Raw genomic sequence first — 27429 nt, 5'->3', positions numbered from 1 at the left:
TGGTGTGAGATAAGGTTCCAATTTCATGTTTTCTACATGTGTTTATCCAGTTTTCTCAACATGAGTTTTTGAAGAGACAGCTTTCCCCACTGGGTGTTCTTGGCTGTCTAGTCAAATATTAGTTGACCGAATATGCCAGTGTTTAATTCTGGGTTGTTTATTCTGTTTCATTGAGGTATGTTTTTAATGCCAGTACCACACTGTTTTAATCATTATAGCTTTGTAGTATAGTTTGAAATCAGGAAGTGTGGTGTCTCTGGCTTTGTTCTTTCACAGGATTGCTTTGATTATTTAGGGTCTTTTGCGGTTTTATACAAATTTTAGTTTTTTTCTATTTTTATGAAGCACACCATTGGAATTTTGATAGGGATTGCATTGAATCTGCAGATGGCTTTGTGTAGTATGGACATTTTAACAATATTAATTCTTCCAGTACATAAACATAGAAGTCTTTCCATTTGTTTGTGTCTTCTTCAGTTTTTTTCATTGAAGTCTTGTAGTTTTCATTGTGTAGAGCTTTCATGTCCTTGGTTAAATTTGTTCTTAGATATTTTATTGTTTTTTTTTTAACATTTTTTTATTGATTTATAATCATTTTACAATGTTGTGTCAAATTCCAGTGTAGAGCACAATTTTTCAGTTATATGTGAACATACATATATTCATTGTCACATTTGTTTCTCTGTGAGCTACCATACAATCTTGTATATATTTCCCTATGCTATACAGTATAATCTTGTTTATCTATTCTACAATTTTGATGCAGCCACTGTGGAAAACAGTATGGAGATTCCTCAAAAGACTAGGAATAGACTTACCATATGACCCAGGAATCCCGCTCCTGGGCATGTATCCAGAAGGAACCCTATTTCAAAATGATACCTGCACCCCAATGTTCATAGCAGCACTATTTACAATAGCCAAGACATGGAAACAGTCTAAATGTCCATCAAAAGGTGACTGGATAAAGAAGAGGTGGTATGTTTATACAATGGAATACTACTCAGCCATAAAAACTGACAACATAACACCATTTGCAGCAACATGGATGCTCCTTGAGAATGTCATTCTAAGTGAAGTAAGCCAGAAAGAGAAAGAAAAATACCGTATGAGATTGCTTATATGTGGAATCTAAACAAAAAAAACAAAAACAAAAACAAAAACAAAAACAAAGCATATATATAAAACAGAAATAGACTCATAGACATAGAATACAAACTTGTGGTTGCCAAGGGGGCAGAGGGTGGGAAGGGATAGACTGGGATTTCGATATTTATTGTTTTTTATGCTATTGTGGATGGGATATTTTTCTTTATCTCTTTTTCAGATGTTTCATTATAATTTTATAGAAATGTAACTGATTTCTGTATGTTTATTTTATATCCTGGAACTTAACTAAAGTTCATTGCTTAATTCCAACAGTTTTTTGGTCGAGTCTTAGGATTTTCTGCATATAAAATTATACTGTTTGCAAATAGTGACAGTTTTACTTCTTCCTTTCTGATTTGGATGCCTTTTTTTTTGTTTTGCCTAATTGTTCTAGCTAGGACTTCCAGTACTATATTAATTAGGAGTCGTGAGAGTGGGTACCCTTGTCTTGTTCCTGATCTTAGAGGAAAAGTTTTTAGTTTTTCACCATTGAGTATAATGTTAGCTTTGGGTTTGTGGTATATGGTAGGAGTGATCATGGAACATAAAATTCAATGAAATGAAAGGGGGACTTGTTATGTGGGGTTCTAGAAAAACTCTTAAAAAGGGAGTATGGTCATTTGGCCTTTTACTTCCTTTTTTATTCTCCCTTCATAAACTGTGAACATGACATATGCAGCTATAGGAACCACCTTGTGATGGATGGTTAGGTAAAGACTAAGAGAAATATAGCCATGCCTGTTGGACATTGTAGCTTTAAGCCTTTGAACCAGTCCTGGATCTCTTCTGGACTTCTTGTAACATGAAAGAATAATGGGATCCACTTTAGGTCGCTTGGGTGCTTAGTATCACTTAGATAATTTGGGTACTATGTTACACAAAGCCAAGCCCAGTCCCTAAGAGATAGTTCACCTGGAGCATACCTGTAGCTCTAGCTCATTTGTGAACTGATTAGTCTAAGCCATATAAAATTCCAGTCTCTTGAGTGATTGGTTTAGGCATGAGCATGTGATAGTAGCTGACAAAATTTGACCAATGAGATGAAAGGAGGAATGTGCTTTCTCCCAGACAGAAAAGCTTCCCCACTCTTAAAAGAAAGCATATCGAAAGGGATGTCTTCTTTTGTGGACACTGTCTAGGTCAGAATAGGATGCCTGGAACCACTGTAGCCATCTTGCAGCTGTGAGGGGAGCTGGCCTGGGGATAAAGCTGATACAGTGAGGATGGAATAGTGGATACTAGGAAAGCACCAGATCCTCGATGATGTCATTGAGCTGCCAAATCAACCAATCCTGGAGTTGCTTATGTTTGGGCTTCTGGCTTTGTGAGTTAATCAAATTATTTTTTGTTGTTTAGACCAAGAGTTGGCAATTTTTTTCAGTTAAGGGCCATGCAGTAAATAGTTTAGGCTTTGTAGGGCTACTCTGCCACTGTACTGTGAAAGCCATAGACAATATGTGAACAAATGAGCATATCTATGCTCCAGTAAAACTTTATTTACGAATACAGGCAGAAAGCAGTATTTGTCATTCAGGCAATAGTTTGCTGAACCTTGGTTTAGACATTGAGATGAGGTTTTCTGCTTCTTAACTGATCTACATCTTGCCTGATACTGAATTGGAGAGTAGAATGCATAAAATCTAAGCCCTCTTTCAACTCAGAGATTGGACAATTCGGAGAATGACATAAGGAAAGACCAGAAAAGAGAGAAACAAGTTAAAAGTGGGAATGGTAAAAGACTCATAGAAGAGCTAGAGGTAAAGCAGCTTGAAAAGCTATACCTACCTCAGTTGAATAGGGAAGAAGGAAATATCCCGCCCTTAGCAGAAGGCTGCTAGAAGAAGAAAGTCTCACAGAATGGAGATGCATCAAATCTTTAAAATTTAAAATGTCCATCATTTTTAGCACATAAATAAAAAAGTTAGAAATATATTTAAGAAAAATATACTTATTATCCCATACACAGATGTAAATCTTACTATAAAGATGTAGGTATAGACTTTTCCTTTATATAAAGAGGAATTGTATGCATATGCTGATTTGTAGTTTACTTTTTCCACCTTAACCACGGATTCTGAAATTAGATTTATAAATTTATACAACCATCATTTTGAAGGTTGCTTAGTAGCCCATTGTATAAAAGTAGCAATATAATTAACTAGTCTCTATTATTCTTTCATTTTGGTTGTCTTCCCTCCCCCCCCACAATCCTTTTGCTATTATATAATAAGCTTGAAATATTCTATTTACTGTTAGAAAGTTCTGTCCCATTCCCTCCCTATACACTTGTTTCAGAATAACTCTTCCCTGATAATGTCAAGCAGCTGGTAAAGGGCAATTTAAAAATGTTTCAGTGTAGCAATCAGAGACATCATCTTCTATTCCACTCTGAGTGAAATCCTAATGAGGTCACTTGTCCAGATGTGAAACTCCCAAGTCTTTGGGGATTTTAGCAATGGTTTCTGCTTTAATGTTTAGTCTCCTGGCTGTACTTTTCCATATTATATACAGCCCTTAAGTTGTAGGGTAGGGCTGGTTGTTGCTAAGAAGTAGTAACAGTAACGGGTTCCAGATCTACCTGCCTGCTTTCCCCCTGTACTCCCAACGCCTCCATCTGAAAATGGGCTGAGTCATTCTCAGGGGCAATTCAACTTTTACTGTTTTGATCTGGAGTTTTGTAATCAATTTGTGTCTGTCAGTCAGTGAGTACTCATACTCATTGGACCAGTTGGAACAGAATAGCAGTCTTTTATAATAGGAGGTACATACTCTTAAGTTTTCCACAGTATTAGGAAAGAGCACTGGTATAAATAGTAACAAATATCATTCATATTTAACTTTAGAATGGAATCTGAGACCCAGAGAAGGAAAGAAACTTGCTCGATGATGGGCAGGTAGATAGAGGTGGGGCTGGAAGAAGACCCAAGTGTTCCTGGAGATTCTCTCCTGTTCCCCAGTGGGTCAGAACTTACCACAGGGGAAGTCTCTTTTGGAAAGTGCTCATCCAATGTTTCGGAGTTGTGGGTGGGGTGGGACGTGAACAGAATAAGTACCGGAGCAGCAGACATAATAATGCACAAAGAGGGAAGGCTCTGGGGGAAAAATAGCAAATCTAATATAAGATATTTTGTAGGTAAACAGTTATTGACATGAAAAGTTATCTTCTATCTATAAAGTGAAAAATTTAGGTTCTAAGTAGCATGTGGAGTATGACTCCATTTTTGTTAAATCAATCTCATGTAAGTATATCTGTCTGTCTATCTGTCTGTCTATCTATCTACCTACCTATCTATCAAGCAGCTATGTATCTACTTAAAAAGATACATTTCAAGTTGTCTAGCAGTGGTTATTTTTGGGTATTGAAAACTGGAGTGTTACTATTTCCTTCTTATTGATAAACAGTAATTTCTAATTCTTTTACCCTAAACATGTATAGCCTTTCTGATAAGAAAAAAGTTATAAAGAGAAAATGCACTCATAGATAAAGTTATAGGTTGTGTTTTGATAGCATATCTGTGTGTCACTAAGACTTACAAGGAAGGAATATTTTCAGATACTCTTTTGAGTGAAGAGTATTCCTTTCATTGGGAGCAGCATTCATGTGGGACCTTTGCGTACATATCACACTTTCTTCATGGTCTTCAGCATCCCTCACAGCTCTCAAGGACAAGGGCCTAAGTCTCAATTACTTGGTGATCAGTGGCCTATTAATTTTTAAATTTTTAATTTTTTACTATGAATGAATGAATAAGAAACTTTTAATAAGTTTATTTGAACATCACTGAGGCTGAAATTAGTCAGTGAAAGGGCAACAAGTAGGACAATATATGTATTTCTTAAGGCTTGGATGTGTAATAGGGAAGAACAAATCTGACTCCATATTAGATCTGTTCCTTTGTCTCTAACCCTGCTTCCTGTGCTTAGTCATACTGTTTCTGCACCTTTCCTAAAAGAATATTGCCTGTAGCCTGAAATATACATGATAGCCTATTCTCAAGTCTCTGACCTTTAAGAATCTAACACTTTCCTATTTATAAAGATAAAACGTTGCAGAAGAGAAAATAACACTTGTCTTGTTGGAGGTTTGCGGGGACACCATGACCTGACCTATGTGGCCAGCTGCAAGAACAACGGATTCTGACACCAAGAAGTTTGCAACAACCAACCACACCCCCTCCCCTTTTCAGTATAAAAGGAGCCTAAATTCTGACTTGGGTAAGATGGTTTTCCAGGACATTAGCCTGTCATCTTCTTGGTCTGCTGACTTTCTGAATAAAGTTGCTATCTCTTGCCCCAACATGTTGTCTAGAGATTGATTGGCCTATCATGTGGTGAGTAGAACGAGTTTGGACTCGGTGACAGGTAAGGGAGCAGAGGAAGCAAGAGGCAAATAAGCAGTGTAACCCTCTCCCCGCGTAGCATATATGAAGAGAAAGTTATCACCAGTTTAGCTGAGGATCGTTAAGGTGTAGTCGTGTTTCAGATCCTTTGGGACTTGTGCTGAGAATACAAGAATTGGAAGTGAGGATGTGAGATTGGTGCTTTCCGGGAGGGTTAGTGACTCTCAGTGATGGGAGAGTGAAGGGGGGGGGGCTTCTAGAGAAAGGGAAAAATAAAGATATTGAAAAAAGTGTTTCAAGGGAACTTTTAAAAACCCTTTGTTTTGAGCTATGTGTGAGAAAAAGGGTCCTGGTAGAACTCAGTGAAGTCACTGACTCAGGCTGGTTTGGATACAAAGGCGGCCTGGGGAAATCAGAGGGAAAAGGCTTCCTCTGTTGTCAGGAGTATGGCGTAGGTTGGTAATGAAAAGGACTGGGATGTGCTGGGTAGAAACCTGTGAGCCACGGGGGTAAGGGTGAGCTCTTACCTTCTCCGATCCTTTCTTTAAATAGCAAGTAGGGTTGTTGTCACTCACTAATTTAATAGCGTCTGATAAGCCATCAGATGTTTAAAAAAAATCCAACCCCCTCCCCTTGGCCGACCTACAGAGCTTGGCATGATGTTATTAACCCAACTCCTGCCTCGCTTTTTTACTTAAGTGCCAGCTACAAGGGACTTCTTTCTGTTTCACGCTTGTCCCCACTTTGAAGCATTGTACTAGTTTTCTGCCTGAAAACCACTGCCCTGGAGGGGCAGAAAACCACAAGCTTGCCTCTTCCTTGCTTTTTAAGTCATAGCTTAATGTCGCCTCCTCAGAGAGGATTTTCTCCATCATCCAACCTGAAATATATCACCGGCCGCTTTGTGTCATTTCCACCAAGCATTTATCCATTTATCATTACCTGACACTTTTTTTTTTTTAATATCTGTTCTTCTGTTAGAATGTAAACCATGAGAAAAGAGACAGGGTCTGTCTCACTTAATGTCTAGAATAGTCCCCAGCACATGGTAGTCAATAATATCATGTAGGATGAATGAACAAATCTACCGCAAGTTCTTCATATCCTTATTCTGGAAAGACTTCCATGTGTCTTTAGGCTGATATAGCTGTCATTCTGTTTTGCTTCCAGCGCAGCCTCTGTCTTTGCTTATAGCATCCAGCTAAGCTGTAAATAATGGCAGGCACGATGCCTTTTTTGCTTTGCATTCTCAATGCTCTGTTATGTACCAGGAACCATTTACTGAGAATGAACGAACGTATGTGTGAATGAATCTTGTGCTGCAGACATGGTAGATCCTTAGGCACATCCTCGGAGGTAGAAAATCTGATCTTTGTGGGCAGGAAGGGCAAGGCGGAGACATTCAAAGTGACGCACAAGTTTTGTTTGAGGCTTGTCTTCCATCATACTTAAAAATAAACGACAGAAACAGAAATAAGACTGAAGGGGATTTGAGAAAGGAACTGAGATAACTTTTAGGACTGGAAATTGGGACTGTTGATTTTAGGAGACTCTCAGCTTAGACTCCCCTCAGTCTCTCATTTCTATTAAATATGAAGGCCATCATTCCTATTCAGCTACCTTGGAGATTGATTAAATGTCAACTTCTTGACTAAGAGAGAAAGAAAGAATGTGGAACCTCAGGAGATCTCAAAAGGTACATATTTGGAATACCAAGGGGAAAGAAAAAAAAATTAGAAAATATTCCACTTAGTGAAATAGTCCTCCATTCTGTCTTTGCACTCCAGTGTACTTCTGGAACTTTAAGATTTAGTGGCTACTGAGAATATTAATGGCCCAGGGAAGCTAGAGGTTCACTCTTTATGACAGTAACTTTTGAATTTCACTGGATAGTTTCCACAGAATGAAATGCCTGTTATTCAATTTCTATGAAGAGTTAAGGGATTTGGGGACTTATTAACATGGTAGAGAGGAAGTTGTCCCACATGCTGTGCCCTCTGCCAGGTAACTGGTGTTCTTCTCCGAGATCTAAGACCAGGTGTTTATTAAGGTATGGGGCAATGTATCACACTACCTGTTAAAGTCTGCTCTGTGGAACAACGGTCCCATGAGATGCACAATGAACAAAGGAGTCTATAAAATTAGTTTGGGGAATGCCACTTAATCTCTGTGTATTCTTGGAGATTTACACTTTACATTAGCATGGAAAAAACCTCTGAGAAGATATTCGGTAAAAAAAAAACAACTTAAGATTCTTTAAGAAATTTAACTATGTAGATAAGAGTGTGTGTGTGTGTGTGTGTGTGTGTGTGTGTGTTTGTGAATACTACTAACACTCTTGGGAAAATACATGGTAGAGGAAAAATTATGGACATATGAGTCAATCAGACCTGGGTTCAGGTTTAATTCTTGTGACTCACTGCTGTGTGACATAGAACAACTGATTTAACTTCTCTCAGTTCTGTTTTCTCTTTGTATATTGGGTATAACACTTTACCCAATAAGATCATCATGACTATTATTTGAGATAATGCATATCTTAATGTCTAACCCAGATCACAGAATATAAATATTAGTACTGGTGACCAGACAGGTGGACAATTATTATACAAAAAACACCATGGTAGATATGTGTGGGTTATAAAACTGAATAAAGTAGTGCACCTTATATCAGAGAAGCCCAGTATATATCAGGTATTTACAAGATACCAGCCTCTGGTCAACACTGTGCCAGGTACCTGGGGTGCAACATTGGATGAGGCAGATATGACCCTCATCCTCATGGAGTTTTCTGACTTGCTCTCAGTGGCATTTGTGTTCTCAGAGGCTAATTCATGCTAGAACTTGTCACCCAACCTCATGCCTAGTAGCCTTCATATTGATATTAAGATTTAACTGTCTTTCCCCATATTATCTTTTCAGGTATGGGCTCATGAGGGGATATTTTGCTGCTGGAGTGGGTCTCCAAGTACTCCCTGTAAATGGAATCTGTAAAAACTGAAGAAAGTCTCACAGGTGACAATCAAGTGCTTAGGAGCTTGGTGGGGAGAGGAACTGAATGGCAGTAGGGCGGTACTTAGAGAGCATCAGGTAGACCATAGAATAGACATTAAAATTTGGTTTCCCCTTACATCAGGTAAAAAGAAAATCATGTTTCCTAAGCTTTGGGGAGAGCATTTAGAATGGTAGCTTTAAGGATAATTTATAAGGATACTTAGTTACTGCTAGAAAAATTATTTCAGGACATAAGGGTTACAAGGATCATGAAAATAATAGTTAACTGTCCTTTGTACATTTTACCTAGGTTGGTTTGAGTGCTAGCTTTTGCTTCTATCTGGAGAATAATGGCAAATGCTCAAAATCATTGATAAGATATTTGAGAAGATTTTCAAGGTTTTCAAAAAGGTTAAAAGGTGGGAAGCGATATTTTAGATTCCTTATAAAGCTTCTTAGTTCCTTTATGTATATGTTTAAAAAAACAGGGGTGTTTTATGAATCATTTGGAATAGAGACAGTGCTTTCCTGAGCCCCAGGCATGTAGCAGTCAGGAACTTCTACCTGCAGCGCAGTCTTTGAAGGCAAAAAGATTTCGCTCAGCAGACTTAAGGGGCCTTGCAGGTAAAAGAAAGGAAATGTCAGCTATGTGACTGCCGAGGGACAATTTCCTATCCCAAGAAGTGACTTTGAAATGCTGTTCAAAGTAGCTGTAAGGGGTGCGTGGCTCATTCTGGAGAACGTGTGGGCTTGGAAATGAACTGCCCTCTTGAACTGCGCCTGCCTTCTATTATGGGGGCACTAACGCATTTTAATGGTATTGCCCAGACTAGGGTTAGTTGATAAAGAAGAACAGCTGTTGCTTAGCTGTTTTCAGTCTTTTTGTTTGGCAAAATTACACATCTTTCTGAGGCTTGGGGAAAGGATGTGGCTGAAATAAAACAAATGAAGTGGGAGAGAGGGGAGAAATCAGACCATCTGTATTTAAAAGTGGCTATTTGAGGGGTTTAACTCTGAGCCAGGGACAGTGCTAAATGCTTTATATTAATTTTCTAAGTTAGTCCACACAGCAACTCTATGACAGATGATTAACTCCAATATTTAGATTGTCTTCAATTTACTGAGTTTTAGAGAAGTAAAATGAATTGTCCAAAGTCACAGAGCTACTCAGAAATGGAACTGGAGCTTGAATCCAGGTCTGTTTGTATTGACTTGAAACTCTGTTTTCCTTTTAATACACATCACAATGCCTGCACCACAATGACTTCTACTGTTAACTACTACCACCACCAAACCCAACGACTAACATTGATTGATCTTTTACTGTGTGCCAGAAGCTGGGCTAGATTATCCCATTTAATCCTCACAACTAGACTTTGAGGTGTTAGTCTGGTAAGTTTCTTTTTAGAGACGCAAAAACTGAGTTACAGAGAGAGGGTAATGTAACCCACGTCACTCATCAAGCAAGTGGTGGAAGCAGGCTTTGAGTCCTGGCGATTTGACTCTTGGCCCTGTCCTCAGCTACTACGTTTCCTCCTGGTTAAGAAGTGTCAGTGTGCTTGTGAACTCTGTGCACATGGCCTGGAGAGGGGAAGTTGGGGACATATATTAGTTTCCTTGGGCTGCTATAAAAAAGTACCACAAACTGAGTGGCTTAAACAACAGAAATGTATTTTCTTAGTTTTGGAGGCAAAAAGTTCAAAATCAAGGTGTTGGCACAGTTGGTTCCTTCTGAGGGCTGTGAAGGAAGGATCTGTTCCAGACCCTGTTCCTTACCTTGTAGATGGCTGTCTTCATGTTCACATGGTGTTCTTCTTGGCAGCTGTAAAGGCTCCCCCACATCCTGAAGGGGATGAGCTATGGATCCATTTACCTGTCACTAGAGGGGTCAGAATGGACCCTGACTGCCAAGAGAGAGATAAGATAATGGATGGCAGGAAGACCTAGAGGCTGTTTGATGACATGGAAGGCTCTAAACTCTCATAGGGAACAGCTGGGAGGGAGCATTGAGAAAAGTTGGGGTCATAGACTGTTTGAGGGATATTCTGTTGGTGGTAAGGAACCCTTCTCCCCAACACTGGAGGGTGTTGGGCTCTTCTTAGAGCTCACTAGAGATTAGTACTGGAGATCTATAAACTCCTAAGGCACACAGATTCTCCCTAAGCACGTGGATTCAACCTTACTAAAGAGGGCTCTGATTCTCTTCAGAAGAGTAGGACACTTCTCCATGCTTCCCTGTCCTTAGCCACACCTCCCCCGCCCCCAACTTCACTGTCATTTATGTTTAAATTACTACCAGCTAGTGGAGCCAAAGATCCACAGATAAGTCCTTGAAAGAAAATTACGTTTTTTCTTCCCAAGCTAGGACAATTAACAAGAACTAACAAAGGGTCAAAGAGGATTTTTGCACGTGAACATGCAGCTTTTGGTTAACTCTGTAACTATTTAATACAAAGTATATGCTATATCTGAAACATATGGTCTAATGTTATCTAACCATCTAACCTATCTGTTTTGGTCTTTAAAAAAATAAACTTCAGTGGCAAAGCTGGGTTTCATCTGTAATTTCTTTTGAAGGCAGCTGGAAGTTGCTGAGGTAGGATATAATCTCCCTCCTTGGGGCATTTTTTGAATGACAGCTATTCAGGAGTAGTGTATGGTGTGGGCTTCCAGGAAGCAGTAGCGGTTTTGTCTTCTCTTTGTTCACAGGCTCCTCTCTTAAGAGCAGTGACGGACACTTTGTTTGCTATGGAGGAGTAATTGTCCGTAGACATAGGTTTGTAGGGAAGACCTCAAACCTGTAATTTCTCACTGTTCTCAAAACCTCATTTCAGCGGGAAGGTTGAGGGTCTCTCCATTTTTCCTTTTTCATGATTGAGTCGGGATGGCATAACACTCAGTAGGGGAGCAGACAATTCCTCCGGTGTGTGTTCTAGTGTGGCCTAGCTTGGGGTCAGGGAGGATGGTTTGCAGAGCCCAGGAGCTGCCTTGCTGGGACACAGCTTGAACCCTGACACTTTAACTGATTGATTGCCTGCTCACACACTGGTTAAGTGGTCTGGCTGTTTCTGTGCTGCTTGTGCATTTGTGAGACGTAACTGTTCTCCACCTGGAGATCACTATATGCAATGGCAGGTCTTAATGAACTTGGATCCTGGTTTCTTGGGAGTGAGTTCTTGGCAGTCTCAATCTGGGGTTGGTGTCCCTTTTATGTGCCCCCAGATGATCCTGTACTTTCCCAGTTACTCTATTTATTGTACTTAATGTCTGTTTTATAAGTTAAAATTTTATTCTTAAAAATTGAACTCATTCATTTAATTGATTTATTAAACAACTTTTTGTAATCTGTGAGTACCATGTGCCAGGCACTGTGCAAAGGACTGAGGATTCAGTAGTGGTCAAAATATTCAAACAGAACAGAAGTATGTGGGGTAACAGTGAAAGTTCTCTTTAAATCCTCCATCTCTCCCTCAAGTCTCACTCAGCTGAGGGAACCTACTTTTAATAATTTAGAGCAGGGTTTGGCAAACTGCCACTTGAGGCCCAAATCTGACCTGCCACCTGTTTTTGTAAATAAAGTTTTATTGGAACAGAACCATACTCATTTGTTTACATATGAAAACTCTGTGGTTGCTTTCACACTATAACCACAGAGTTGAGCCCTTTTCAAAAAAAGTTTGCTCACAGCCGATGTAGAGGATATTTTAAGAACTTTTAAAATTTATTCTATATGCACATATATGTTGATGCTTCAGTTTGTGTATTTTTTCTTATTACATGTTACATGTGTTATTCTTTAATCTGCCTTTTTTTCTAATTTCTTGCATAATTGACTCCCAAACAGAGAGAACAGAGAACCTGTTCACTGTTTCCAGTTCAGCCTTTGTCTTGGTCTCTGGCCCATAGGAGGTGCTCCAAGAATATTTACTGAATGATTGAATGAAAAATATACTGTATTTTTGATAAAGTTCCAAAGGTTTAAATGATTTACTTAAAAAGTAATTCAGCACATACTCAAGGTTATTCATATTATAATAACCTTCTTTCTTAGTTACATTGCATTGTTATTTCTTGTGTGAGAGAGAAAAAGGAACAGTATCCACTTGTCCTTGGAGAATTGTGCAAAGGTATAAGTCTTATAGGTGTGAGCCCCTTGTAAAATAGGTTGAAATGGAAGACAGATCGACAGCTGTCCATTCTCTGGAACAGGGCTTTCCATGTCAGCACAGTAAGCTCTTTGCTGAAGCGTGAGTGAATACAGGCAGCCCTCTCCATTTGGTAATTTTATGTGTCATGGTTTGAGTACCTGGATTGTACTCGTCCAATGCCCATGGCATTGCTACATGTAGAGACGCTGCTCGGAAGGTATGGCTTTTGTTAATATTTTGCGGCTTGCACTTTTGTGGAGGTTTTTTCCTCAGCTAGACAGTGTGAATCACATATTTAGCCAATTCATAGGGATCTTTATTTCCACCAAAGGTGGGGAGTGTCTGCTTTCTTTTCAAGCTGAGCATTTTCTAGAGTTTTGACAAATTTTTCTTGGATACTGAGGAAACAGTTTTATGTGACTTGACTTTATTCAGATGGCTTTCTTTTCTTTTTGTATCATCCCCTTCTCTTCATGTTTCAAACCTTCCTCATCTAAGCCTGGCAAAGCATGAGGTACAAGTAGAGCAGGTGTGCTGCCAGGTGAGGTGAGGTGAGGTGTGTGGGCACCTGGGCGCCTAGCTGCTGAAACCTTTCCTGGATTTCTGTGTGGGAGGAAAATGTGTGCATTTCCCACCATCTGGCCCAGGTTTGCTGTTGATCTTTGTCACTCCCAGGCATTTATTGGGTTTGGGGGGCACAGAATGGGCCTCAGGAGGAAAAGGGTGGTTCCAGGTAGATTCTTCTTTAGCTGCTGGGACCTGGAGTGGGGTTGTGCCTGCCCGGTGAAGCCAGCTTCTTCCTCCCCCTCACTGGCCATCAGTGAATACTCTTGGCGGGCCATAGCACAAAATGAATGCTTATAGTTACCGGAGAGAGACCCTTTTCAAATCATCTCAAGAAAAGCTGTTTGTTATGAGGATACTGCTGAACTAGAACCAAACTGGGAGGGTGGACAACACTAAGGCAGCTCTAGAGATCAGCTACTTTTAATTCTCTCTCTCTCTGTTCGGCTTTTTCTGCTCGTCTGCATAGTTCTTTTTATATAGTTATTTTCCTCTGCCTTTCCATATCTTCAGCTTGGCATGCGTGTCATGCTTTCCTTACCAGCCTCTCTCAATTCCTGCTTTATAAAACTACTTTCTATCCCATACACTGAGGAGTACAATGTATTCTCATTGGTAGCAGTGATCCTTACATACTGAAATCTCTGGGTGTCTCTGCAAATAGGTTGAGAAAACTTCTCACTTTGTTCTGATCAGTTCCCTTTAAGTAGAGCTTACCTCCCCAGTCGAGAATCATTACTTTCAATTTTGGCTATTTTAGCTTCTTTCACTGAAACTCATTATTTTTTCTCCTGTGTTTCTTAAACCTTCATGTGCATATCAGTTACCTGGAGATGTGAAGATGATGGTACGGATTCATTAACTCTAGGTTGGGGCAGAATATTCTCTGTTTCCGGTCAGTGTTCAGGTGATGCCAGTGCTGCAGGTTGATGGGCCGCACTTTGAGTAGCAGGGCTTTAGGGTCAGGGTGCTCAGACTTCGGTGTGTGTCAGAATCATACAGAGGGCTTTTTCAAATGCAGGTTGCTGGGTACCACCACCAGAGTACCTGATCCAGTAGGTCTGGAGTGGGGCCTGAGAACCTGTATTTCTAACAAGTTTCCAAGCGATGCTGATGCTTCTGATTTGGAGCCCTCATGTAGAGAACCACTGCTCTCAGGGTGTAACACTCACTTTTGACTTCATATCAGGATCAACAAGAGCACTTTGCAAAATATGTATATCCATTTCCCCTTTGCCCTGGCCTAATTTAATTGGTCTGTGGTGGACCCTGGTACCTGAATGTTTAAAAAGGTCGCCAGGTGATTCTAATGTGTAGCTTGGCTGGAGAAAGCCTAAAGAATTTAATTGGCCACGTTGACCTTTTTCAGCAAGTGCATGAATTGATAGCTCTAGATTATGTTCTTGTCTGTAGGGTAAACAGCTGTCATCAGGAGAGATTCATATGGACTACGTATAACTTTTTAGGCTGAAAAAGCTGGGAGTGGGCTGGCTGTTATGAGAAGAAGCCACAGGAGGAAGGTGGCTGATGTTTATAGACCACTGAGAATAACAATACCTAATTCAAGGAATTGTTATTGAGGGTTCAGTGTAGCTGGTATAGGCTTAGTACAGAGTAGACATTTAAGCACTGATAATACTAGAAGCAGCTCTAATTATAGGAATTGTAGTGGTGGCTGTTCTTTACTTGTCTTGAGGTCCATGGGAAATACCGTGAAGGACACCACCTACATTTTTTATGGCACTGGTAGCAAAACAAATATCCCCACTGCCCGACAGTTCTGGTCTTCTCATTAGTTATCTGACTTGATCCTTTTACTGGGCTCTTGTGGCCACATCTCACTCATCTAAGCATCCTGGCCACCTCAGTGTCTCAGTCAGTGCCCAGCTCATGGTACTACCCTTCCTGTTAGATGAAGGAATGAAAAGTACCAGGTACCAGGTAAAGTCATATGATGGAGTTATTGTGTGTGCAGCCCTAATGTGGGCTCGATCCCCACGTCAGTTTTCACAAGGAGGTCTTTGGGGATTTGCTTGCATCCCTGGAGCATTGCCCAAGGATGTTCCTGGTGGAACTGAGAAGGCCTTTATAAGCAACTTAATACAATCACCTCATTTTACGCATAGGGATGCTGAGGCCTAGAGAATAAAGAAACAGTCATCTTTGGGTGTTGAATTATATTATTAATCATCCAATAACTCAATATTAAAACAGAACCAGCAGTATAGACTATAGGGAATAAAACCGTGAAAGATTTGCTTCCTTTTTCATTTATGGTTAGAGAGCTCTGCATGGCAGGATAATAGTAGTTTTCACACGTGCCAGGCATTGTGCTGAGCATTTTATATGCATTATTTTCTTTCATTATCACGGTAACCTTAGAAGTTGGTGCTTCATGAATAAATAAAGCCAAGAGAAGCTATGAATTCTCCAAGACCACATTGGTAGTAGGTGTCAAAGCCCAAAGCTGATTGCAGAGTTTATGTGCTTAACTAATGCACCTTTTCCTGTGCTTTGAATGAGACCACTTAGAACACACCCTGCAAAGAGGCTAGATGTGTGAACAGTGGGCAAAATCCTGCATTTAGATTCTGGTAGAGCCTGGCTTCTTCATTGTACCTGGGTGGATGAGGATCATAAAATCCCAGCAGGAACAGGGCAAGGTGGGATCCGTGACTGCCTAGGTCAAAGAGTGAAAGGAATGGAGTCCTTGCACATGCATGGGAGGTCTTGGTGTTTTGCTCGGAAAGAGGTAGAACTGGAAAGAACTACTTGGTGAGTTATTGTAATTTTAGAGCTCATAAAATACTTCTGAACACTTTTCTCAGAGTCAGACTTGAAACATTTCTTGACTCCCATGTTCTGACTCATACCATGGGGCCAATAATATTTGTTGGAAGAAATAATATTTCTTGCAACTCAACTTCTTTGTCTTAATTTGTCTTAATTGATGTTACCCTAGGAACCTGAGGGGCATGAGTGAAGAGGGTCTGGTTGGCTGTTGCCTGATATAATTTCAATTATTTATCAGAATCCCTGCCATTTCCTGTGGTCACTTAATAACAAACGAATTTGGTAACATCTGTCTTCATAATAGTGCAAATTACATTGGAATGTTGCTGGTGGGGAAAAACCAGCTAGAGAGAGTCAGAAAGAATACAGTGAAAGGAGAAACTCTAAAAATATTCTAATAAAGGTAAGTAAACCAGTCCTTCCTCTTTGGATAAATTTGAGTGTTTAAATAGATTGCAGAGGACTTAGCCTTCAAATTGGACCTGGAGCCACACAAGCCGCACATTTATCCTGACTGTTTTTGATTCAGGAGGAGAGAGAGGAAAATAGAGGCATTCACTCCTTGCGGTGATTAGCTGGCTGCCAAGAGAATGTACAGAAAGGATTTCCAGCCCCAGAAGCCCTGGGAAGCTGCTTTCAATGGCTTTTATAGTCTCAGTGCTTGAGACTTTAATTTATTTGACATTTGGTTGTTGAAGATGATTTATTTTCCCAGGCTTGTTTTCATTATCTCAGGCACTTGAGAGGGGAAATTTAGAGAACAGGAAATGGGAAAAAAGTTCTTTAGGTCTTGGCTGCTCAAAGTGTGACTTTTGGACCAGAACACCACCTGGGAGTTTGTTGGAAATGTAGACTCTCAGATTCTGGCCCAGAATTACTGAATAAGAACCTGCATTTTAGCAAGATTCCCAGGGGATTGATTGGTGTGCACATTACAGTTTGAGAAGCACTGCTCTCGAATATCTTCTGCGGGTCTTTGAGATGCTCGAGGGCCATAGGCTGTACTGGCCTTAGGTATGTTTGTTCAGGCCGGTGTAATTTCTTAACACCACACCTAGCACAGTGCCCGGCGTGTCTTTCTTCTCTTCATCATTGCCATATCATCAATTAACAGTACTGATAACTGGGTTTACTGTGTGCCCAAGCACAGTTCTCAGTGCTTTACAAATACTATCTCATTTAACCTTCAGAACAGCTGTAAGGAAGAAAACTACTGTTATCCCTATTTTATAGATAGGGATATGAAGACAAGAAATTGAACAATTTTTTTTTTGCATAATGGAATTAAAATTGAAGAGCGTAACTTAGAAGAGGCAGTGTGAGGGTAATGGAAATAGGTTGGTATTTGAGGTTAGATGGATACTAGTTTAATTTTTATGTATTCTGCGTGCTAGCAAGGTAATCTTGGAGATACTATTACATCCATTATAGGTTGTTGTGAGGGTAAAGGTGGCAATAACACCTAGACTGTCTAGCAGAATTCCTGGAATGTAGTAGGTACTCAATAGATGTCTTTCTTTGTTATTTCCTCTCTGTTCTTTCTCTTTCCTTCTTTTCCACTCCACTACCCTGTGGTACCCTCCTGCTAGCTAACTCTGGTCCGTCATCTAAGTCCTAAGCATCTCTGCCTGGAAATCCCCAAGTGTATAGGACTGCGGTTTTCTAGTGCATGTATCTTCTTAAATATATAGCTTAGAATGGACTGAATGTGAGACCTTAAATCAGTTGTCATTGATTAATAAGCATCTAAGATCAAGTGCTTAGGTTAGATGATTCCTGGGGCCCAGGTCTTTGCTATGAAAGGATTTAAAATTCTGATCTGAATTGAAAGCAAGTGCCTTCAAGTGAAATGTGTGGAAACATATATATAGAGTCAGTATCCTACCTGGAGTCTTGCTGAGTTAGAATCCATCTTCATTAACTGCCATCTCCACGACCTTAGGCCATTCACAGGTGAAACAGAGTACTGGTTAAGCACACAGACTGGAGCCGAATTGCCTGGATCTGAATCTTGGCTCTGGTGCTGACTAGCTGTGTGACACCGCAAAGCTGTCTAACTTTTCTGTGCCTCCGTATGCTCACTCTTAACGTGGGGATAATTAGGCCTACTTCATGGGTTATTGTGAGGATTAAATGAGTTGATTCATGTAAAGCTTCTATAACAGGCCTGGCCCATATTAAGGGCTTTTGTAGGTGGTATTTTCCATCATACATACTACTCTGAGCCCCACTTTCCTCACCAATAATCTACCCTCCCTTAGGGCCAGAGGCTTAAATGTGGTAATATAATGGGTCTAGCACAGAACCAGGTGTGAGCAGGCACTTAGCTCATGTTTGCTCTCTTGCTGAACTAATGAGACATGCAAAGTATCCATCATTTTGAAGAGCTGGCTATGTATTTGGATATAAGTATGTGTCTAAGTTGGGGGTGTCTAACTGGAAATTTTTCCTAGGTACAATTTATGTTACTCATTGATATTATCAGATAAAATTTAAAACAAGAGAGATGATAGACTTCGTATGAGCTAAAAGCTACATAAAATGATGATGATGATGGTGATAAAGAAACAGGCAGAGATGTTCCGAGAGTTCTCCTTGGAAAACTCACACCCCTCTTCAGGGGTGGTGACAAGGCAGATGTTGACTAAAATGTCATTTAGATAAGGAGATGCATCCATGGCAACTAATGAGACTGGAAACAGGCTGGGAAGACAACTGGCAGCGGGTCAGGTAACAAAGTGATGGGAATGGCATTCTTTAAATGCTCTCCTGCCAATCATCACCTTAACTCGGCAGTGAAACTGCCCTAGGTGAGAGGTGATCAGAGTGGATCTATGCAGCTAATTTCTTCATGGTACTGGGATGTGTTATGACAACATCAGCTGTAACCTTGCAAGCCTTCTGAGAAGTGGGAAGGCGCAGCATGACATTTTTCTTATGGATTGGCAAGGTTGTTCTCCGGAAACATTGTGAGGGGGAACTTCTTGTCTCTCTCGCTGTTCAGCCCTCCGTGGTTGCGTGCCACGCTCTCTCTTTATTTTAGAGTCCTTCTTTTACCTGGTTATCAAGGTGAGGAGTTTCAATGATAATACAGCTTAAGACCTTATTTATTACCTTTGAGAGCATTTGCATTTTACAGTTTTTAAAGACTAAGAAATATGTAGCTGGCAGAGCACCATTTGAGGACCCCCAGTAGGAGCTGCCTCAACATTTGAAGGAGAAGCCTATGTTTGGTGCAGAAAGAAGAACCATTTTCCTCAAAGTACATTTTGTTTATCCTCTGAGCCTATTGTGGCTTCCAGCTTTGTCTTAACCCTGAGAAAAGCAGGCTTTGCTCCATGTTAACTGCTGTCTGTCCTTGCTCTCTTCCTCCAATAGCTCTTGACTTTTAATTTGGTTTCTCCTCTCTGCTCAGCTAAGCTTGCCAGTGGCTCACACAGTCTCCGTGTAGCTGCACAGTTGGGTCTGAAGACACAAAGGATTACCAAACTCAGCTTAAGTAACATGACCTTAACAAATGCCTGAAACTACATCTTGTCTCAGAATATCTCGATATGGCTACAAAGTCAGTTAAATATATTAGGTATTTGCCATTTTTAGTCAAATGCATATCTGTACCTTGGGTTTCTTCTTACATGCTTTGGGTGATCACATCTTAGACCTGGAGGTAACTTAGACCAGTGACTCCCAAACCTGATCCCTTGGGAACTTTAAAAAGTTGATTCCTGCACCCTACCTCAGCCCCATTAAATCACACTCTTTCGTGGTTGAAGCCCAGGAATCTGCATTAGAAGGAATAACAATTATAAAAACTGCCTGTGGTACTTCTGCTACAGCCAATTGGCTTCTAGTCCAAGGACCAACACTTGGGAACCAGTTCAACACTTTTTAATTTATGAATGTTGACACTTAGGCCCAAGAATCTTGGCCAGTCACAGAGCAAGGCTGTAAGCAAATTGCCTTCATGACTGGTTTTATGATTATCTTTAGCCTTTCCTTCATAGTGACCACTTAGGAAGTGTTGACAGGCTGGCTATGTTTTAAGTGAGGATGTGCCAACATATTTCTTCTTAACCAGCTGAGTAGCAGCTTTGCCTGCAGTTGGTACTCACAAGCCTCATTCTGTTGTATCAGTAATGGCTTTCTGTTTTACAGTGCCCCACTGGGCCTACTTTTTATTTAAAGGGCTTTCTATTATGGTTAAAGAATACTCCATTGTTGCTTAATTTCCAAATCAAGTGTGCATAAATAATTTATTGACACAATGTTGCGCTCAGACAATTTTTTGAAATTGTCCCATGTAACTCTATTAAGTGCAGAACCTGGAATGCTAATTTGTCTGACTGGAAATGGGAAAAAATACCTATGTATTATTAAACCATTCAGGTGGTAAACAGCATTGCCTCCCACCCCACCAAAAGTCCTAATCACTGTTTTTAGTCATCAGATTTAAATTGTAAATGAAACAGAGTCATGCATAGGAAAGCACATGCCATGTTTTGTTAACATAATCAGAAAAATGGAGTTACTACAAACCTTTTCCCCATCTGCCATTCATTGTATTAAATGCTTCTGCAATTGTATTAAAATTCTCTGTCTCTGCAGATGCCAGTCAGCTGTGAAATTGAAATTGCAAACAGAAATATTACATTTTCATCCAGAGTGGAAACTGAGAAAGTCCATTTTTTTGACAGGCAAAGAAATAGCATGACCTTGTCAACTGGGTTTGTAGGCACTTTTGGGACCCCTATCTTGAAAGAGAAAGGAAGGTGACTCAGCATTTCCATCGGCTTTCTCTGGCAATCTGATCAACAAGTTTTCTCCATGGTTTGCAGATGGAGAGCTTTTGAGCTTTTCCGAATGCAATCCATTTTTCTTTTTCTCTCCTCCTCTGAGTGAATTGAGGTTATGCTGGAGAGGCTTTAGTACTTGGGAGGTGCAGAAATTTCAACAAGATGCTAGCTCTAACATGTGAAAGTTTTCTAGCGAGTAGAGAGAATTACTGACGCTGATGAATAGTTGCTAGGCTGTTGTAACCTGTTGGGCTTGAAGTGGAGGGCAAGAATGATGGCTGGATTGTCTTTGCTTGAAACACTTTTTCCTCTCTTCTTTTCACAGATAATTCCTGATTATTCTTTTGGCCTTGCCTAAATGTCAGTGTCTCTTGGAAAATTTCCTGCATCAACCTAATCCACTCCCTCAAGACCAAGTTATTTGTACCTGTTTTTAGTTACTATTACTGTTGCTACTATTTCCCACCTACTGGTTTTAATGCCTACCTTCCTTCATAGATTATAGACTTTCTGAGGGGCAGAGACCCTATTTATGTTGCTCATTATTGTATTTCCAGGCTCAGGATGGTATAGGTGCATTAGAGATCAGTGGGTCAATATTTGTTAAAAGAATGTTTAAATTCTTTTGATGATTAAAAAGGGGTTGCCTCCAGAAACATCTTAGGTGACAGGTCCTGGGAGATTAGGAAGACTGTAAGGAAATATAGGGTGGAATTCCATAGAATGGAATATAGAACAGAAACCAGAGAAATTACAGTAGCTACATAATGGGAAGCCTCCAAAATAGCAGTTATAAACTTTCAGAGGTTTTGAGGTGGTGGAGAAAAGTGGAGGTGGATCTTTTATCTTTCATTTCAACTGTAAGTATTTTGTGGTTTGGAAGGAAATGATAAAGGGATATTTACTCACATAGGTATGTTGTAGTACCCTGTCGACTGAAATAAATGTGCAGCCTAAAAGTTGAGAGTTATGTTTTATTTGGCAGGAGGACGCGAGCCGGGATGACAGCCTCTCAGATCGCTCTGAGGGACTGCTCCGAAGAGGTAGGGGAGGAGCTAGGATAGATAGGAGCTTTACAACAAAGATCAGGTAGTTGGAGCATTAAAAGATTATTGTTAACTAAAGAAAACCAGGCATCTCAAGTTAAAGAATTTAGTGCTTTTCTATGTACAGGAGGAAGTAAACATTTGGGCTCATTGAATTCATTCCTTTGACAAGCACCTCGCTATCTAGGGCCAATATCCTGTCCTTTCTTATTCTGAGTCCCCTCAGGGTGCACCATTGTGAGTGGCTGCAGAGGCTGGGCTGCAGGCTTGTCTTCACTGGGGGGTGGCGGCAGCCGCTGATGACTTGATGCTTTCAGCATTCTTTGTTTACTGATATGGTTTACAATATTTTTTGTTCACAACCCTGAATATAACTTGAGTTAAAGAGACATGGCCTAGCACTTTCTGTGCTCAGCATGGAGCCCTGCTCAGTCTATTCACTATGTATTTGTTCTGCCATATGCCAGGCCCTGTGTTTAGTGCCTCTGGAACATTGTCTCATTTAATTCTCAAAACAATACTATGACTATAGGTAAGGTTTTTATTCTCCTTCTACAAATATGGAAACTGAGGCACAGAGAGACTGTCTGACTTGCCCAAGGTCACCTAGCTAATTAGTGATGAAGCTGCAGTTTGAGTCTATGACTGTTAGATTCCAAAGCTCAGCAAACTTCTGATCATGATGATGGGCTGTATCCCTATGCAGACCAGAATAGATTGTTTGATAAATCTGTGTTTAATTACCTGAAGAAGTGCTATGGAGATACAGGAAGGATTGTCCCCTGGAAGAGCCAGATGGTTCTCACAAGGTTGCCTGTAAATGAGGCATCTGGGAGGGGTGGTACCCCTTTCATCAGAGGGAGCAGCTGTGCCTCAACTTTACATAGGCTTTTCACGTGCTCTCATCTGGGCTTCTGGACTATTGGTGCAACTTCGCTGAGCAGCTGGTGTCCCGTTCACACTGTTTTTCCAGAGTTGGAAGGCTACTTCCTTGAAAACCCTGTCAGGAGAGAAAGCAGCAGGGAAGGGGTCCATTTCCTGGAGCACAACTGCTGCTGTGTCCAGCTGTGCCTGGGATGCTAGCACAACTGTTGGGCGCTCAAAGAATGCAGGGCCATATGCACCATCCTGCTGCTGAGTTCCTGCCTGAGAGTTCCGATCTACCTTGTGTGACAGTGATGTGGTCCTTGTCTACCTCCTTGCTTGCCAAGACCAGATGAAGGGAGCAAGCGTCCCTCAAACTTGAGGCAACAAAATAAAAGCCATAAAACAGACAGCTCTGAATGCTGCTCAGCTTCCTTCCCTTTTTGTGATTTTCTATGCTTGACGGCCCTCAGTGTTTGCTCTTTGATCCATTTAATCATTATTATCTTAAAAGTGACTAAAGTTTATTCAACGCTTTTACCATATGCCATACTATGAGCTAATTAATTGCCTTGAAAAAGTATCACTTAGTCTTTATAATAGTGCTCTGATATAAGAAATATTATAATTTCTATTTACAGGTGAAAAACACCTATAGCTTGTAGATTTACTTCCCTAGGATCACATACTAGTAAGTTGTAGAGCTAGGCCATCTAGGTCCATCTGACCCCAGAGTCCAGTTTAAAAATCAGTGCATCATGCTGCTGCCCTGTACAGTGCTGAAGCATTGGCTGGATCACAATAATGGGCATTGTCTTTGACATCATCTCTCTGGTACAGATTTGAGATGCACAATAGCTGAGAGGTATACTGATACAGACATGTGGGCAGTAATTTTTGCTGCTAGGACTGTGCCATATCTGTGACTTCCCCTTCATTAACAAGGTCCATGCATAGCTGAAGGACTCCAGAGGAAATGAAATCTGCTTAGAAACCAGAACTCCCCCAGAGGATATAAAAACAGGTCCAGCTCATTCTGGTCTCTTCCGTAGAGTTAGCTGGATTCTTAGCTTCACCAGTGTTTTCATCCCCTAGGCGATAAGCCCAATGGCTTACAGAAGCCTGTCTGGCAAAAATTTCTGGGAGACACCTGCTATTTTTGAATACCACCTTCCTTTGTTGGCAAGGTTCCTGAATTTAATTATGGAGCCCAGATTAGTGTAAGGCCATGTTCCATCTGCTACTGTACTTAATTCCTTCCCCCCTCAAGAGAAGATGCCATTTCCACATCCCTTTTCCAATTTCTGTTTGGAGTAGGGCTTGTCCAAGGGCTTAACTGCTGTCTGGTGGGTGCCTTTGGGCTGCTGTATCGATTCTGATATCTGCCCAAACTGGCTGCCATCAGCCTTGGGATCTGCTTTCTGCATTTTGTCAGAGCCGTAACCTGCACACACTCTTTTTTATGAAAAGTCCACACAGACTTGATTATAAGAAAGGTTGGGGTAGAGTGGCTTTTGAACATTGACATAACGCTGCCATTTCTCCTGATCAAAGACAACCAGAGATAAGCAACACATTCAAGAATCTACAAATTGGCATCATGTTTAGTACCCTTTAGCATTCCTGGAAGTCTGCTTGCACGGTGGCAGCTCATGCTTCAAAGCCTCAGTCTGTTCAGAAGGATGGCCTGCCTGAAGTGCATAGTCTGGGTTAGCCCAGCAGAGGTGTGGGCTGCTTACTGTGAGTGGGCAAAACAGGTGCATCTTATTCATGGACTTGAAAAGTTTCTGAAAAACTTTGCAATTTGGGTTTTGGAAAGTGGAACTGCCCCAGAGGCAAGAAAGGGCTTTTTTTTTTTTTTTTAAATAGGATCCTTGCACTAATGATATCATCTAGCAAATATCTTTTTGTATAAATGCAATATGTTGGACTTCTTAAAGTGGGATCCACCTGCAACAGGGAGACATGACTGCCTGTTTAGGTCCCCAGATGCTCCACTCCCCTCCCAAAGATGTCCATGTTGAACCCCTGGAACCTCTGGATGTTACCTTATTTGGAAAAAGTCTTTTTTCCAAATGTGATTAATTAAGGATTATGGGGTGAGGAGATCATCTTGGATTATCAGGTGGGCCCTCAAGGCCATCACAAGCATCCTTATAAGAGAAAAGTCAGAAGAAGAGGAGGAGGCAATGTGATCACAGAGGCAGAGACTGGAGTGATGTGGCCACAAGCCAAGGAATGTTTCAAGCCACCAGAAGCTAGAAGAACGAACAGATTCTCTTCTAGAGCTTCCAGAGGGAATGTGGCCCTGAGGACACCTTGATTTCAGACTTCAGAGATAATACATTTCTATTGTTTTAAGCCAATTAGTTGTGGTCATTTGTTACAGCAGCCACAGGCAACTAATACACTGCCTTATCAGTGTCAAATAAATTCTTACTCATATTTCCCTCCTTTCAAGAGATTTTATGCCTTACTTGCCTGTGTTACAAATTCTTTGCTGTGTGCAATTGTATTAATAGCTGCTGACTATAAGACATGCAACAGTTCTAAAAATTCTTCGAGCAAATCAATGAAAGTGAACAAGGTTTATGTACTCAGTTCACTCTTGGGGTTAAATACCTTGCTCTGGAGTCCACCGAGCCTTGAATTGGCAACCTAACATAGCAATTAAGAAGTAGCATCCTTCTCTCTTCTCTGAATGTGCCCTCATTGGACTTTGTCCTCTTTAAAATGTACTGAAAGAAGTGAAACATCTTGGATTATTTAAGAAGAGGTTCTCAAATCAGAATGGCTAAGTATAAATCCTGTCTCCCTTTCTTATTAGCTGTGTGACTTTGAGCAAGTTACTTAACCTCTCTCTGCCTCACTTTCCTTATCTGTGGAATGGAATTAAGAACATCTATTTGATAGAGTTTTTGTGAATTTTAAACTACTTAGTTCACAAGATATACTTGTTCATCTAGTGGGAGGAGACCTTTAAACAATATGGTAAATCCTAAACAATGTAAAGTTATTAGTATTTCTATTAGTGCTATGCCTGGTACTAGTAGGAGACAAATATATAGCAGGTAAGCTGTATTACAGGTGAGGAGATCCCACCCATGCCTATTATGATGGTAGAATGAAAGTCAGTGTCATTGCCCTGAAACAGTATCCTCAAAGATGCCATATAATATTTATAATGCTTATTGGAAATGCACAATGTTTTGCCCAGAGATAGACTTGTGATCATTAGACTGATGTAAACAACTGTCCACTTGGGAGAGGTTTAATTACCAACTCCAGATGTTTGGAGAAGCTGGTTCCAGGACTCCAGCAACCTGGCTCCCCCCAAGCTGACTCGCACACTGGACACCTCACATCTCAGCAGTGAAAACAGATGCTCCAGACACCTCGAAATAAAGAGGAGATGGTTGGCAATCAAATATGCAGGCATTCCTAGGCCACATGGTGCTTTGCAGATTTTCTCCCTTTTCTCTGGTTTCTGGGAAGGCTCTGTATGACTTTCCTTTATGAACTGTTAAAGAAATTGCAACATTTTGGCATATTATTCTACATAGCCCCCTCTTTTGGTAACATACCCATTTTTCTTTCAAAAGAAGTAATTGTGATAAAAGCCAGTGAATCTTTCACTCAAGTGCTAGACATATCAAACGACTGTAGCATGGTATAGGTGTTCATTGCTCTATAAGGGGTTGTTGGCAGGAGCAAAATCTATGCTGTAGATTACAGATACAGTGCAGGTGCCACTCATCATATAAAATATGTTTATATGCACAACATTTGCTATGACAGAATTATATGCCACCTTCCTCTACTCACTCTTTGGGTAATTGCACCTCCATGGCTTTAAAAACCATCTCTATGTTGACAGTTTTCAAATTTATTATCTCTAGCATCAACCTTTTTCTTGAATTTCCAACTCAATATTCAATTGCTTACAATGTTGTACATGGTCCATAACCTGTGCTTTCCACGGAGGACTCTGCTACAGCCCCGTCAACCTCTTAACACATACACAAATACTCCTCCCATGTGGCTGTGTTCACTCAATTCCCATAGCTGCATGCCTCATTCACTCAGTTTCTTCATGTCTCTGCTAACATGTCAATTTAAAAAAAGTATTTGCAGCTTTTATTGTAAAAGATTAATACCTCTTATTAGGTACTAGATTAAAAAGAGCTTCTAAAAATAGAGAAGAAAAATGTCAACAATCCTACAGAAAAATAAGAGAAGGATATGGACAGAAAGGTTATAGGAAAAGAAAAGGATATGGCTTTTAACCACATACAAGATACTGGATTTCACCCATAACAGTAAAAATGCAGACAAATACTATACAGAGAGAGATACCATTATTGACCACAAACTTTTTGGAGGAAAGCTGTGAGGTAGCAGGCACTTTCATTCACTGCTGTTGGGAATTTAGTATTAGCACTATGGAGGGGAATTTGTCAGTAGTTAGCAAATCACACATTACTTATCCTTTGACACAGAAATACCACTTTTAGGAAGGCACCAGGACCTGCTGAGGTGGTAGCTGAGGGTGAGGGGATTTAATGGAGAGTGAAGGAGGCAGAAGTTGAATATTTATCTTGGCCCCATCATCAACTATAGCCCACACTAACCTCCTTCTTCTAAATTTCTCTTTGGGAAGAGAGGCTCATGGTGCAGCTGTCCCCATATCCTGAATGGAGAAATAGTTCTGTTGGGTACAAGGAGTGAACTCTTGTTC

At 40.5% G+C, this 27429-nt stretch overlaps 1 long non-coding RNA gene across 22 annotated transcripts in view; it reads left to right on the top strand.

Annotated features, from left to right (window-relative positions):
• Positions 1–27429, top strand: part of LOC140698773 (uncharacterized) — a 548636-nt gene that overhangs the window by 62720 nt on the left and 458487 nt on the right. For 17 of the 22 annotated variants that reach the window (XR_012076705.1, XR_012076706.1, XR_012076699.1 and 14 more), the window contains exons 2-3: positions 8412–8504; positions 8794–8902. The exons of 4 other annotated variants lie outside the window; for them this stretch is intronic. This is a non-coding gene — a long non-coding RNA (uncharacterized lncRNA). The remainder of the gene's footprint in view (positions 1–8411; positions 8505–8793; positions 8903–27429) is intronic. One more of the 22 variants, XR_012076696.1, reaches the window with a different exon arrangement.

This window comes from Vicugna pacos, chromosome 10 (assembly GCF_048564905.1).
Source record: "Vicugna pacos chromosome 10, VicPac4, whole genome shotgun sequence".
NCBI classification, from domain to species: Eukaryota; Metazoa; Chordata; class Mammalia; order Artiodactyla; family Camelidae; genus Vicugna; species Vicugna pacos.
This window is presented reverse-complemented; position numbering and strand designations above follow the sequence as displayed.